The sequence below is a fragment of the Falco naumanni genome, chromosome 16, assembly GCF_017639655.2.
Source record: "Falco naumanni isolate bFalNau1 chromosome 16, bFalNau1.pat, whole genome shotgun sequence".
In the NCBI taxonomy this organism is placed as follows: domain Eukaryota; kingdom Metazoa; phylum Chordata; class Aves; order Falconiformes; family Falconidae; genus Falco; species Falco naumanni.
In genome coordinates, this window is record NC_054069.1 from 7,955,360 (window position 1) to 7,972,008 (window position 16,649).

General features: G+C 44.2%; 1 long non-coding RNA gene across 2 annotated transcripts in view; it reads right to left on the bottom strand.

Moving 5' to 3' along the window:
• Positions 1–1,811: 1,811 nt before the first annotated feature.
• LOC121098195 overlaps positions 1,812–16,649 on the bottom strand; it is a 96,799-nt gene continuing 81,961 nt past the window's right edge. For both annotated transcript variants that reach the window (XR_005831204.1, XR_005831205.1), the window contains one exon: positions 1,812–7,114. This is a non-coding gene — a long non-coding RNA (uncharacterized LOC121098195). The remainder of the gene's footprint in view (positions 7,115–16,649) is intronic.

Consider the following 16,649-nt stretch of genomic DNA (forward strand, 5'->3'; position numbering starts at 1 on the left):
ATATGATATATTTATAAAATAAAATAAAGATGTCAAAGCACAACTCACAGCTCCCAAGAGCCTAACCCGTGGATTTAAAAGCTAAACATCACAAGTTAGGGTCTCAGGGATTGAGAGGGGCGCAACAAACTATTTCTTGCAAAAAACAGGGATCAAAAATAAAAGATAAAAAGGAGAAAGAGGAAAAGAATAGCAGGCAAGTTCAATTCATGGATCAAGATTACAAAACAGGACACACAGGTGGAAGGAAAGAGCTTCTCTAAGGACCCTCTGTTGAGAGAATACATTCCATTTTTAATCGTTTATACAAAAATGACAAGGCGCGGCAGGTTCCTTACAGCTTCCAACAAGGTCGCTTGCGACAAATACATGAAAAGTCTCCGCGTTTAAATAACGAAGAGGAAGAAAGAAAGGGAAGTTTGGGGCAGTGACGGAATTATTTTCATTGTTTCAACGAAAAGGAATGCAGAAATAAGAGCAGGAATATGCAGGCTCTCCCTCCAGCCGCCTGGCACAAAGCATGCAGCAGCATAAAGGCGCTGCCTCCCCGCCCCCTCCGCCAGCCCCGCGGCCGGCAGGGATGGAGAAAAACCCCGAGTTGCAAGAAAATCAGGTAGAAACTCACCATTTGGAAGCGGGGGAGGCTCCGATCTTCAGCGCCAAGAGCAGGGGGGAAAAGCCCGGCGGCGGGGAGGCGAGGGGCGGGCGGACCCCCGGGCGGGCTCGGGGCAGGGGCAGGGGCAGTGCCCGGACCAGGCTGGGTGCCCGGCGGGTTTTGACACCCGAGCGAGCGCGGGCGAGCGAGCGAGTGCGAGCGTGCGGTGTGCGCAAGCCGGGGGAGGGAGGCGAGGGTGGGTGTGTGCAGCTGGGCAAGCCGCTTGCATTTTTAAAACATCTTTTTTTTTTTTTTTTTTTTTTTTTTTTTTTTTTTTTTTTTAAGGGAATATATCAAGGAAAAGAAAAGGGGGAAAAGGAAAAGGAACCAAATTCCTCCGCAGCTCCTCGCCTGCCGCCCTCCTCCCTCCGCGCACCCTCCAATGCTGCTGCTGTTATTGTTGTTATTATTATTATTATTATTAAGAGACGGGGCTGGGGAGGGTGGGGGGGGGTGGGGGGTCTGCAAGCAGCGGCCCGCTCCTAACTCCAGCATCAGCTGGGGGCGGCCGGAGCCAGGGCCAGCCCGGTGCCAGAGCCAGCCCCAGACTGTCAGCGGGGAGGGAGGGCGCGGGCAGCGCCGCCGCAGCCACGGCCACCCTCCCCTGCCAGCCGCGGGCAGCGCTTCCGAAGGAAAACCTGGAGAAAAACCCGCTTCCCCGGGAGAGAAGGGTCCGCGAGCACCGTGCGCGCACACACACACACACACACACACAAAAGGGACTCCATCCTGCACCGACTCCTCTCCAAGCACCTTGTGCAACCCCAGCCAATGGAAATTTACGCCGGCCATAACCGAGAGCACCATTTCGTCCCCAGCTTGCCACCTCCTTCTCCGCTCTTTTCCCCTTCCTTCCCTCCCTCCCTTTCCTCCCTCTTCCACCCCCACTCCCCCCCCCCCCCCCCCCCCCCCGCCCAAATAAATAATACGGATCTGCACCCTCCACCCATCTCTGGAACGGCTTAGGCCCACCGGCATAAGCGGGGAGAAGCCGAAACGTACCGGAGGGCCCGAGTTTAAAAATGCAAAATATCCGCCGCTGCTCGCCCGCCGCCGAAAGCGGGTCCCCCCCGGCCCCGGCCCCGCACGCCGGGCCAGCCCGGCTCCGCGCCCCGGCGCTCCCCGCCACCGCACGGCCGGGGGCAGCGGTAACAGGCACCATTATGGAATCATCATCATTCACTCCCCGTCCTTTTCTCACCTCAGGAGTCTGAGCCCATTCACCAAAGTCCTTCCTCGTCCAGGATCTCAATTTTTTGGTTTGGGTTTTTTTTTTGGTGTGTTTTTTTTTTTTTTCCTCCTTCATGGATCAGCCAGTCCCGACATCATTAAACTATAGTCCTCCTCTTCCTCCTCCTTCCTTCTCCCCCTCTCTGTCTCCCCCTCTCTCCGGTTTTTTTTTTTAATTTTTTTTTTTTATTTCAAATAGGGGGAGTGGGGGGGTAGCTGGGGGGGGGGGGGAGTAGACATAGCTGCATGAAGTGGCTGCCTTTTAGAAAGCACATTTAATCTTTACTGGCTCCCCTAGGCTTCGATGAAGTAGAAGGGAAAGGAGAGGGGGAAAGAAAAAATACAGGCAAGGGAGGCTGTTGAGGGACAGCAAGCATCAGGCTCAAATCAACGACCAGATGAAAATGTACTAGACCACACTGCCCCCTCTCTTCCTCTCGCTCTGTCTCCGTCTCTCTCACACACTCTCACTCCTGGAAAGCTTCAGTGTCTGGTTACAGACTCTTTTGGATCCTTCCCCCCCTCCCCACCCTCGCCCTTTGCCAACTATCCTAGAGATTCCTTGCATGCCTACTTAAATCTTTAACAGAATAAGGACTCGCTCCCCCCGCCGCCAGCCTCGCACACACACACACCGGCCCCGCTCACCCCTCCTCAATAAGCTCTTAAGCTCCCGGGAAAAACCCGCCGCCGCGGCCGCCGGCGCATCTCCGGCGCGGCTGCCCCGTCCCGGTGCCGGTGCCTCAGCCGGTCCCGCCGCCGGGCAGCCCCTGTCGCTGCGCCCAGCCCCGGGACCCTCCCGGGCAGCCGGGCACCCGCTCCCGCCCCACGCTGCCCTCCTCAGGGGGTGCGGGGGGGGGGGGGGGGGGGTGAGAGAGAAGGGGATGAGGCGGGGAGTGGCGAGACTGCAGCCCTTCGCCTAGCATCCCTCTGGCTGGATCTGGATTTTAAAACAATAAAATCCACCGCTGCTATCTCGGTTTCCCCCGCTCCCCCCCTCCGCCACACTGCAGCCCGCAGCCGCCCGTGGAAATCGCACGCCCCACGTCTGCATTGAGGCAGGCAGACTGCCTGGCTCATGCCCGTGATGACTTTAGAGCTGACAATCTCCTCTCCTCGACACCCTCCACCCCCCACCCCGCCCCGCTCAATGGCAGCACTGCTGCCTCTCACACCAGACTATATTTGCAATATGTGCTAATTTACCAGCTATATGCCCTTGGATTTTAAAATGAACTCATCAGTCAATGTTTCTAGTACCGATGCTCCCTCTCTCTCCCTCACACACACCCTCTGCTGCAGACATGTTACTCATTCTCCAAGCATTTCCTCTCCGAATGTCCGTCAGACGCATATACACTTCATTGATCAAACCAAATCCCTTGATAACAATAAATAATAATACAGACAGTTAACATCAGCGGGGAGCGGAGGAGTGGGGGGGAAGACAAAGATGACGACTAAATCTGCATTGTGCTTTACTGGGCTGATCCCTGCATTCCCCAGAGATGCAGTACACAATGCCGAGTGCAGGTATGCCCCTGAAAAGACAGCACACACCTAGCCGAGTGGGGCCTTACCTGAGACCCCACACTTGCCTGAGCAATGGGAATGGGAGGTGGGGCTGTTGATGCCTAATACCTGACTCTGCACAGGCTTCAAACGTGCTCGTGGGAAGAGAAGGTGGTCTTCGCTACAAGGGAGAGGAAGCACCTAATGCAAAATACAGAAATAAAGAAGGTGGTTTCCTTGTAACACTGCGCACTGCACAGATGCTTAGGACTTAAAGGTATCTGGGTATCCAAAGACCCTGACAGGTGCACAGTGGGATTTTCAGAAACACCTTCTTAGTGCCCGATGAAATCTGTTTCCTTTGTATTGAAGACAGCGAGCACTGATGCAAGAAACCAGGTTAGGAAGACAGTCTATTAACTATCCCTCTGTTACACGTGCCGGCTATTTCAAGGGCTTTAGGGCTCCTGTGGCTTTATTTCCTAGTTTTCTGGGGCCAAAATGGGGAAGGCAGGAGAAGCTGCCTCTTGGGATTTTGGCTAGCTAGACATCTTGTGTGGGTCTGGCAAAGAGAAAGTGACTGCAGTGTTCGGGAAGTTGGGGAGGGTGGGGCTATCTAGAAATCTTTGACTCACTGGGGTAACTCCCTGAGCACAGGAATTAAATTATTACTCAAAGCAAGCTACATTTTAGGAGCAGCAGCCTCAGAATGAAATTCTGCATGCATACAGAGTTTGAAACAACTAAAATAAACATATGGAAATAAATATACAATGCATAATTAGATCATTGGAGGCAACGCAGAAGTCCCTGGGTGAGAGAAGAGGTGGGATTATGCAGTGAAGTCGGTCCAGGGAATCACGGATACAAATTTTCTTATTTATACCAACATAATCCTGATTGACATCAGCCTAGATAGGGGAAGAATCAAACCTTGTGTACTAAAGGATCTAATCTTTGGGGAAAGTTGACTGGATTAGAGAGACTGTATCTGCCAACGATCCTTTCACTCTCCCTACAGATTCCCTCACCATCCCAGCAGCAGGCAAGATTTTGCCATCACACCAAACAATTTGCATCTATTGTCTTTTGCACGTTCCCTTATCTTCCTTCCAAAAAAATGTTTGATTTTTTTTTTTCTTTTAAAGTTTTGTTGCAAACACATGATTTCTTTATACGATTTAACCAAGTCTTTGGAGGATACTTATTTCAAGCAGTTAACACCTGACCCCAATTTTTGTGGGTAATTAGTGAGCTAGATAACCACACAAAATGGGTAATTATTTAGTACCCAAGGGTACTGTACAAGAGGGTAGAGGCTGGCAATGTTAGCAAAAGCACACCTCTAATTATTGTATCTATACTGGTGATGTTTTAAGAATAGTTACTCCATCTAATGATCCATGATAAATCAGTAAACTATTTTGCTTCCCTTTAGCACATATACGTAGGCTGACGAAGCGAGGGCAAAGCAACCTGAAGCCCCAGCTTTGGAATATGCACAGGCCCCAAGAGAAGTGAGAGGCATCCACTTGGAGAAGGAAGTTAGACTGAAAAGGGCTGGTCTAGAACAGCAGTAGCAGAGCCTAGTAGCCATCACTAACAGCTAACAGGTTGGTTGGAGATGACTTGAAAAGCCATGTAGGGAGAAGCTTGTAGAGCATGCCTCAGGGTCTACTTCTTGCTTAGGTAATGTGGCCGGGCTGAGGGATCTTTGTATACAACAATAATTCTACTCATGTTTTAACTGAGTTCAGTCTTGCTTATTGAAAATCACTTTGAAAGCTGTACAAATGAGGGGTTCTGTGTTTGTGGAAGGTCAGCTCTGAAATGCAGGAGGGTGGCATGGGGGGGAGGGGGGTAATATTTGATAAATTTCAATTATTTGCCATCTTCAATATTTACGCTGCAAATAACATGTTTCTCCCACAGAAAATATACCACCTCAGCAGATTTTTTTCACCAATTTTAGAAGTAGGAAGAGATGGGAACTATTTTGAAATAGAGACTAAATAAGAAAAATTCAACTACCAAAGGAAAAAAAAAAGGATTTGATCATCAGAACCATGTGAAAAGAAGCATTATGCTGGAAACAGATCCATAATCTCTAACACAGTGGTCACTACCCACTGACCACTATTTGCAGCATTACACACACACTTAAGGATATCTTCAAACCAAGACATTACGCTCAGCGGAAAAGCACTTTCCTTTTTTAATTGCTTTTATGAATCATCAGCAACATCCGGACACTTCATTTACTAGAGTCCAGTAACCTTGTTTTTCAAAGACTCAGATTCCAAACCTAAGGGCCTGCAGGCTGGCACAAAAAATAGAGGCGTCATTCTCTTTTGATCACCGTCATGCATTTAACTTAGCTTGCTGCTTTCGGATCATTCAAGCCAGGCACTACAGAAGAAAGCATAAATGGCAACATCACCTGGCACTGTGACCACCAGGAATTAAACAGAGGAAGTCTGAGGGGTTTCCACAGCTCCTCATATTTATCTTTTGTTCTGTTTTTTGGTTGTTTGGGGGGTTTGTTTGGTTGTTTGGATTTTTTTTTTTTTCAGTGAAATAAGTGCAACTGGAAGAGGCCTGAAAATTGCTCTCATATTTAAAGAGGCCAAGTCTCTGCAGTCCATTTAGTCCTGAGCATGCGCGTTCATATTACCAATGTGAACAGGTTCAGAAGCAGAAAAAAACCCACCAAACCCAAACCAAATGCCAGAACTGGTGGTAAGTTCAGAGCAGCTGTGAGGTGGACACTTATCCACTCTGAACTACACCTGAAGACTGAAGCTTCTTTTGTGTGCTACAGGTCATTTACCAATTCAGTAACTTATAATAATTGGCTGCTACCATGCTGAGGTGGGTTTAAATAAATTGGCACCCCCTTCACTAATCCTCTCAGGGCCCTGGTTTGCAGGAAAAGGTCTTGCAGAAATGGAGTGAGAGAAAGTTTGGAGAGAGAAGCTGGAAAACAGAAAGGAAGAATGAGTTTAATTACGGAGACAAGTTCAAAGGAAGAAGAGACGTTGGTAGGTGCACAGTTACGGCAAAAGCAGAGTAAAGACAAACTATTACTACTTTTTTGTGAATTAGCAATTCAAAGTAGAAGGCACACAGGAGAAAGGATGCTCAGCCAGAGAGGATGGTTTAGAGACTTAAGCATTAACTATAAAACCTTAAGACCTTTTTGAGACAAATCAATAATTTCACTCTGGGCAAACTATACAGAGATCATTTAGGAAATACCTTTAAAATAAGTTACATCTCAGCTATACGGACAGCATATATGATAACATATGGGAATAGTTTACAAATTAATAAAATGTCTTCAGTGGAGTAAAAAGTATTTAATAATACAAACAAAGAATCCTAATGACATGAGGACAAGGTACAAATTCACAGTGTGAGGCACATATATGGAAAGCAAAGCTGGGCAAAGGCATCATGATTTGGGCATTACCAGAACAGTGCTCTATCAAGTGAGGAGCTTGACAACCAAAAACTTCTAATTTGAACCTCACTGTTTTGTATACTGTTGTCTAATTCCCCATCAAGTCAGTGATAAAATCACTTCACCTCTTCCTACCCTGCATCCCCAAAATACAGAATCATCACAACAATACTTACCATGTCCTTGGAGTGTTCTGAGGTCCTTGGAAGAGAGCTGCTATGTCCAGATTACTTTTGTTATCCTCATCTGATATCCTGTTAGTCAACAGAGAGGACGGAGTGTGGTTAAAGATCACGTAAATTCCCTTTCATTGCCAACAATTCCTTTTAAACTGACTCATCCACCAACTTTCACCTCCAAACCCAACAAGGCATGTGTTAGCAAATTACCTCACCCAAGCACTATCCTGACAGCAACACTACTAAAAAGGTGGTAGTTGTATTTTCTCTCCATCCCCCAATTCTGCTAACAGCTTTCTCAAAGATCTTTGAGCTCCAACTATATCAATCCCTGGATAATGGAGAACAATTAAATAATAAGGTGAGAAGGCCATAAAACAATTCAATCCCAAGGCGAGTAAAGCAAGCAAAAAGCAAAATGAGGTGGTGCTGTTCACCTCCCGGTGAAAGGTCCTGGAATACTGCACCGTTCGGTGCCCTTACTGGAACCCATGTATAGGAAAATGGGAAGAGTTCAACAAAAGGTCAGTCAGTAGAACAGAGAGATTTGAAAAGAAAGGTTACAGAGCTGAATTCGTCCAATTATCAAAGAAAAAGTATGAGAAGTGGGAATGCAGTACCCCGAGTGATGTGCCTTTTGCGTTGGGGGAGCTAACAATCTGCCCCTATCCGTGAGTTCTGTACACACTGCTCTGAAAACTCAAGGTGAAACTCGATTTTATGTGAAGTCATGCAAAAAAGTATTACATCTACTTTTGCATGATTTGCCATTTCCATATCACATAAGGTACCTGAAACCCCTCGTATTTCACATGGTTTCAGGTCCACAAAAGTTTCATGTAAGACTCACTTCACTTAAAACATAACAAAAACTCCAAGAACCTCACTAAAATTTTGGGTAAGTCTAACCTGTTCCAAGCTGGTGACATGATTTCCTAAGATCTGAAGCTTCATACCGGAAGTCTGACAAATTTTGTAGTATTTCAGTTACTAAGTGATGGAGCTATATTAATACATTAACTTACAAGGTTGCTACAGAAGTATTCTATCTGGTCAACATTTAATGCTTTTTTAAAATTTACTTGAAATTCTAATAGAATCATTGCATGAAAAAGATGGTCCCTCTCAATAAACTCTTTCTTCTTTTTTTCTGAAAAAAGCCAGCAAAACCAACATCTGTTGAGGCTGTTCAATTAGAATTCAACCTGCTGAACCCAGATTCAACTTCAGAAACATGGATAAAGTTTAGGAACACTTTGGGAATCTCACCTGGCAGGAAAAGCAGAAAATTAAATTAAAACTAGAAATTTGTGTGACAGAGCAAAGCTAGAATGAATTATATTTCAATAGCAAAGAAGTGCTAGGGTCACTCTGTGAAAGATTGTAATTCAGAGATTGGAGGGCTGCTGCCTGCAGTCGACAAGACCTTTCCCATCTTCTCCATGAATTTGCTGTGGACTCTCAGTTCTGCAGACTTATTTCCAATTCTCCCCTACATAAACCCAACACAAATAGGTAACATAACTACTGCAGGTAAGAAAGGAGTTGGGACTATGAGCCTTAATTAACGTTTGTGAAGAGCCCTGAGAGATCACAGGGACCTGAGGAACCTCAAAGCACAGTTATCCTTAAATATCCCCCAGACTTCCTGTGAGATTCAGCCTTTTCGACCAGCACCAACTTGCTTTTCAAGGAGAGGGTGGAATTATTTAAAAGATAAAACAAAGAAAGAAATGTTTTTCAGGTTTTCCAGTGCTCCAGCTACAGCCTGCAGTTGACACAATTAAAAAAGCCAAACACAAATAACTGAACAACACATGAGGGTATATTTCTCTCAAGAAAAAAACACTTGTCTCAGCCACTGCTTTAAGAATTAAACCAAGAGGTATGACTCCAAAATATTTTCTACAACTGGTTGGTGAGCCCAAGCCACCAGTCCCTGCGCAGGGACAGGCAGAAGCTGGCATAGAACCAGCCAGAGGAATCCCAAATCAGTGGTGATGACAGTGGTGAGAATCCAAAAGGCCTGTTCCTATTCCCAGCCCTGCCACTCGTGTGCTAAGTGGCTTGGGCAAGTCTCCCCTTCTCTTCGTGCTTCCTCTTCTGCCTGCCTTATCTATTTAGCCTGCAAGCTCCTGGGGACAGGGAGTCTCTTCTCACAGGGTATCTACAGGATGCCAAGCTGTTTAGGTATTGCTGTCAAAGACATAACAGGCTTGGGCACTTCAACTGAACGCAGCCCCAGTCACCTTCACCTCTTGTGAAACCAGACACAGAGGTCTTAACATACGGTAATTTGTTTTCAGCTTCTTTGCTGGTGGTGAGAGTGTATTAAAAATTAGAAAGCCACATATCGAGAGGCATGTGACAGACAGAATGAATGTCAGAACGCGAGGAGGATGCAGCAGCCTCTGAGGACTTACTTTCGGCCCATCAGATGCTGCTTAGTCTCTGCATGCCAGAAATAGCAGCGGGACGCAAGTGCAGCAGCCAGTCTCCCCACTCCTGGTGCCAGTTCACACTTCTGCATCACTTCACGTTGCAGTGCAGGCTTTAGTACCCCCTAAACTTAAATTTAGTTGGTTTTATAATGCAAAAAGACAATGTAACATTTTTATGAGATACAAAATGAAGAAAAGAGCACAACTGGAATGTCAGATTATTTAACTTACTATGATAATAAATGACATGAATTGGGATTTTTAAAGTGTAGTAATAACCATTTCTAGTTGATTTTATTTGTCTAAAAGTAGTATTAGGTTATAAATATTGTTGATTTTAACTTTGTACAGCTAATGAACGTATGCCAGCATGGAGGTAGTCCATATTTCTTCAAAGAGATATATATCATGCTCACTTGCAATTCCAATATCACATGCAATATGACTGCCTCTGAACAATTCACATACGATCGGTTCCTCTCTGTCTTTACAATACTCCTTATGAGGAACAAGGACCTCTATTTCATAGATAATGAATAAAACCAAAGAAAAAGACGTGGCTCATCCAAGGCATAGTGAATAAAACCAAAGAAAAAGACGTGGCTCATCCAAGGTCCCACAGGGGAGTCTGTAGCAGAACTTCAGGGTCTGCACCAACAACTTTAAAAAAGAAAAAAAAAAGAACAATAATTGCTCCACTGTAACCGTAGAGGCCGTGCACAATCTCCACTCCATTAATAATAAAACAAGAAGGACCCCATGAGCTGTATTCAAACAAGAATCCCTCACAGTAGAGACAATTTAAAAATTACAAAGCTAATTCACCTGGTGTCTCAGAGAAATCTGAACTCACATTTCCCAGCGATAACTCCCGCCAGTCATGACAGTAAGCCTGTACCTGGGATGATTCAGTAGCAGCTCTTAACTCTTACAGTTTGACCCACACAGGTGGCCTCAATGCTTCATGCTAGACCGGACTTTCCACACGGAACCAACTGCAGCAGCAGGTCCCGAGTCATTATTTGATCACTTTCCCGCTTAATTGCCATTTTTAATTACTTGCATGGTAACAACAAAGAGTCTATCTACCAATGGAAATCCATTCTTTGAACAAATTCTGCCTTTTCTCTTAGATGTAAGCTATTGCTACATAAGCCATTCCTGATTAACATGGGGCCCTCATGGGAAAGCCACTGCCTGTCTTAGTGATTTCATTTCCTACATCTTCTCTTCTTCAACTGACAATCCAAGTCACTAAAAAGTAAGGGCAAAAGATCCCTTGTTTTATTGTTACAAGATGACAGGGTTTTTTCCCTTGCTATTTTCTTTCAGCAAGATATATTAGCACTACATTTGCTCCTCCATGGGGTGGGATTTCTTAAATAAAAACGTATGTTATATACATATGATCTTGGAACCAGAGCTGCATTCGCCTATTAACTATCCACATTTGCTTCAGACTTGGCCAGCCACCTAGAAAACCTGCCAAGACCTTTCTGGCAGTCTTTTCACAACAGTTCCAGGAAAACATGGAATATTCAAAGAATTTTAGGGCCTCCTGGCTTCGTTTGTCACCACTCTCCTTGCCCACTTAACACTAAATCACAGGCAAATTGCTCTAATGCCCTATTAAAGATTTAAAAATGGCCTTCTCCACAGCAGGGTATCTGAGGACAAATCTGCGCTAATATATAATGCAAGGCCTGCATTAATATGTAATGCAGTGTGGCATGAGGCAGACCAAGGGCTTCACAACATGTAAGGGAGCTGCTTTACAAACTTTGAACCTCCCAAGTGAATTCTGTCCTAGTTGGAGTTTTCAAACCACCCTCAGATACCCAGGCAAAGGAAGGATTCATTTTGTCCTCATCGTTACTCCAGTGAATTACCGTTGAGGTTTCAGGCCCACGTCATACAAGAAGCAAACACAAATGTGGACAGTGACATCGGAATTCACTGCCTCTGTGGGTCTCAAGGCACTGCTTGAGCAATGCCATTAAAGATACGTTGGAGTCCCATTGCCTACGGCTTGTCTGTAAGCTAACTGACAGACTTTGGGATGACCAGATGACGTGATTCTATTACCGAGATTCAGAGTAGCATTCGCGGAAATGGCAGCTGGAAGCGTTTTCTTTGCAGCCTAAACCAGGATCTAAGTCCTTTCAAAGCCATGGCAGGAGAAAGACAAAAATCCTGCTGTCATTTGCATGCATTTATTACGAACCAAGGCCCATCTCACTTGCACAGCTTCCCCTGGTTTTAAAAGGCAAGAGAAGCATACTTTAAATAATTTCAAAAGGCTTTTTTTATTACACAGAAGTGACTTCAGATGTCAAGTAGTCTGTCTTAATTCCTAGCATGAATTTATAGATTAAATGTTTAACCCTGGACTTCAACATGGATTGAGAATTCCTTGCTACTGAGAGCTGACAGAAGTGCCTCACTGAGCACCCCCACATCCCCACATCATTGCTTCTCTGGACCATTTCTAGTTACGCCTCAGGACCTCTTGACTCAATTTTGGTGCAGGACTGAGTCTCTGCACACATACTGTCTCGCACCTTGTTAGTCTAAAAGTTATCACACATTTCTCTTTGCTCCAAATAACCTTTTCTGGCTCTTGAACTCATTAGTCATTGTTGGTTTGCAATTTGCTACTTCATAGGCACATGACAAACATACACATACATACAGCTACAATGTTAGACAGCACCAAGACAGAATGTTGTATGAGATCCCCCCCACTTCTTCTAAAACACACAGCAGTGAGCTGGTGGGCATACTTCCTGAGAGGCTCTACACACCATGTAATGAGATTGTGGGTATGTATTTTGCGATTCAAAGTTGCCCCTCCGCTGGAATATAAACAAAATGGAGCATCATAGAACCCCTCACACTAGCAATTCCACCAGCAGAGTGTGGATATCTTCCTCTTTTACCGAAGAAGGAAGAGACTAGCGTTCCCTCATTCTGATGCAAAGTCCCAAGTAGTCACTTTATGAAATGCAGCCACCAGCATACGGCCCTTGTGGATTTATTACAGCACCGTGGTTACAGATTGCTGATCAGTGACTTCTATCCTAGAATTCTACAAACAGACATGATTCAGCAGTCTAACTACACCATTACTAACACAGTAGGTAGTGGACACTGATTTTATTTTTTCCACTAAGACCTAAGCTGTTTAATGTCTCATTCAATAATTATTCTCACGTACAAATGAAGGGAATCACATGCCCTATCTTAGGGCTCTTGTAAAATCAGTTCTCCTTTCACATTTCAAAACCTATTGGAAAGGCAATCTCTAACATCGACTCAAACCACAAGATCTGTAGCTGAAAGCAATCATGTCTTGCCTTCTTGCCTTCCCATTTCCTTCCTGCTTTTTCTTTTCTTCCTCATTCTTTTTTTAAAATCCTGTCCTCCAAATCTAACAACCTCATTTATGAGAGGAAATGGAAAGCCAAGGGGAAGCTGTGGCCTCTGACAGACTGCAAACACCACTATTGCAAACCACTCTCTGATGCCACAATTGCTATTCCTTGTCAGAAGAGATGAGCAGCCACTTCAAACACAAGGAAACCAGACTTTACAATAACCCCCCATCAGTGTCATTAATCTGGGAATGGGTTTGGCTTGCTATTTACAATGATTCCTTAAATCTCACTTAAGCTAAGGAATACAAAGGGTGTGCCTATGCTCTTCAGGGGTCTGACTGTAGTGACCCCAAATCTAGCACCAGCTTGAGCTGCTGCAACTACAAATCTCCAGCAGTACCACATGGATGTGCCAGCTCAGGCTCCTGGGCAGCAGGGCTGTGGCTAGTGCAGCACCACACCTGAGCTCATCACATCCCACAGCAGTCAAGTGACAGCTGGACTGTACCTGTATGTCATGCTCTTGCATGGTGAGGACCAGCTCTAACCTCATATTGAAAAGTCGGTGTGAAAGCAGAACCAGGTGTAACCCTCCTCACTGTTTCTCAAACTTTTATTCCTCCTGGTAATACCAGAGTTCCAAGAAACAAATTTAATGAGGAATGGAAAGGTCACGATGCATGTTTGGACACAGATTTGCAATCCAGCTGACTTGGCTTTTGTACACAGCTCTCCCAATGATACACTGCCTGGCCTTGGATAAGTCATTCACCTTCTGCTTCAGCTTCTGGACAGTGGTCCAGCAATCCTTTCCCATTGCACATGGTAACCGTAAGGAGCTGGAGGTGGCCCATGTCATTGGATAATTACTACTAAAACTGCTACAGTGCAGTTATTCAATACACGAGCCCAAGTGAAGGCCAAACTCCTCTCAGCCTTTCACTTTTATTTGTCGGTGGCAAACTATGCGCTTAATCCTTTGCAGGAGACAGACATAGAATGGGTCAGAATCCAGACTTCTCTAACACACCTTCTCCAACAGTGACAAGCATTAGTGGCTTTGGACAATCAAGAGCTGTCCTTCCTACTGATTTTTCCCTGGTCTTGAATTGCTGTACTTCATGCAGAACCTTGAAACATGAAGTCTAAACTCAGTTCTAAAGTTATTATAATGAATTACAATAATTCTATGTATGGTTATTGAAAACATAAGTATCTAATATGTTCTAGACTTGCAAACTTCCCATTAACTTCTAAAAGCAATTAAGTTCATTTTTTAATTAAAAACTGGTGGGAAAGAATTGCTTTTCAAAATATTTTCAATTTGTCACCATTTAATTTCTCCGCATGTCTCCTTGCATTCACTTAGTGAAACTACGAGAATTTATCAGTCTACCTCTTCCTTCCTCTCTTTTCATTGTAATGTCAATTTGTTTTTCCTTTCTAAAGGGAATGGTGCCAGTATATCAATTTTGGATATCTCCCTGCTTAGGACCATTTCTGCTGGCACCTTTTTAAGCCACTCTTCCTCTCCTCAGATTTGGTAGTACAGCTCCTACACTGCATGTCTTATTGTCTTTGGTCCCAAAAATACAGACAGAAAACACTCATATGAGTTTCACATCACTATTGTGCAGGGGTTTATCCACTCTGTGTTTATAATAGGATCAAGCCCTAAAATGTTCATAAAAGCATCCATTCATGGCTTGAGCTTTATATCCCTACTGAATGTCAGAGCAACAGACAACAAGATCTATCCAGAATTCTGTGAGGAGTAAACAAAAGAAAATAAATCTCTGCCTTTATCAGCCATTTGCCTGACTAGTTATGGCTTTTTTGGACATTGACAGTTGCATGTGTAAAAAATGGCCCATTCACAAAACCACTCTTACACTACAATTGTTAGACATGACATTTACACATCACTGTTAATTATAAATTACTTGATCCTGACATTTCCTTAACACGTTATGAAAGCCATAATGAAACCCTCTCAGCTGTGTGTCACACCTGTAACAAAGACAAGCTTAGAGAAATTACAGTCTTGTCAGACCTGAGCAAAGGGCTGAAGGAAAAATGGCAGCAGGGTGACTCACACTTGAAGCGGACTTATCCTCAATGACCTGAGGGGGGTAAGTGAGAGCCCTGCACCACAACATTTGCTCCTCTGTGGCAAGACGTGGTGATTTGGTCACCTGAATGTGGGAACCTACAAGAACGTAGATGGAAAACAGAAATCAAGGACTCCATGGTGGCTATACTTACACTGCTCTCAAACAGTATTCTCAGAAAGGGTCTTGAGTATGGTGGGCTCTTTTCTTGAAAAAGAAAAAGTGGTTGTGCATTGAGAGATGTCTGGCAGGAGCCAGGGAGTAGCTCCAGCAGGTATCCTGCAGCCACTGGTAGGGTCCTCACTTGTGGGCTGACAGCTCTTTCCCCATAGGTAAGTGTCTTCATCCTTTTAGCACTAGTAGTGGCTCTCTCCTGCTTTTAAGAAAGTAAGTGCTTGGAATATTTCTTAGCCAGTGGCATTCCATTTGCAGTACACCTCAGACAATCTTGGACCACCTAACTGGAGAGGAAGCTGTTTTCTATGACTTTGAGAAGGAAGCAGGGAAAGGTGGTGGTGAGGAGGAGCCACTGCATATAACACAAAATGTGGAATTTAAATTTCTTTCCATATTTGCCCCAGAAACCTGATTCTTGAACTTATTTAACCAAGAAACAGGGCCATGACATCCATGACATTGCACAAAGAGGCTAATTTCACACTATTGCATGTAAAAAATTATTTGCTCAGGGAGAATACATTTTATATTTTGAATATATATATCTAAATATATGTAACTGGGACTGCCTGGAGCATCAGTGGGGTCAGGGCAACTTAAAGTTTTGTCTTGCTTGAAAAAGAAATAAAAAAAAGGGGTGGGGGTGGGGTAGGTGTTCTCAAGTTAAACATTTTGGATCTTCCTCTGCTATGGGAAATTTCCAAATGTCAGATTTCCCTTCTGTCCCAGTTTAGACTGGAAGCTTTTATCACAAGGTTAAATCCTGACAGCCCAACAGCACACATATATGAGTTTGTCTCTGACTGAAGTTTGAATGGATATAGAACTTATGTCAAAAACTCATGCTGGAAATGTTGAAATTCACCTGGTTGTATATCTAAGCCACCAAGCTACGAGAAGGGAAATGTAAGACTGAGAAGGACAGTGTTAGTCAGAGCTATGTGTTCAGATCTCTGCTTTGGCCTCACACTGTTCATTTCCAATAGAAGAGTTCCAAATATTGAGCTGGTCTATACCAGCTAATTCTTTTATTTTCCAATCGCACTATGCATTTCAATCAATTATCTACATCTAATTGAAAGGACATCTGTTTCCCTTATAGGTTATACTTTTTGACACTAACATGCACAAAAAGAACTTCCTTCCTCAGTAATTTATAATTTCAAAAGGAGAGCATAGCAGCATTTCTGAGGTCTGGGCTTTGAATCTGTGTAATGAAATTGTCTTATTTTTAACTGTCTGAGCAGCTTTCAAGCAGAAGCGTGTTAGAATTCATATTAATTTATGCAGTACCCTATCATCATCATAATTTAGCTCACAAGGTTGCTGTGCTTGGAATTCCAGTTATGACATGAATTCTATACATTTTATACGGATTTATAAATGGCACCAATAGAACACTTAGGGCCTTATTCATTAAACAATGACTCATTCTGGCATTCCATTCTATTTCATCCCAGTTCTTACAAAACTTTTATGTACAAATTTGACTGTACTTAATGCA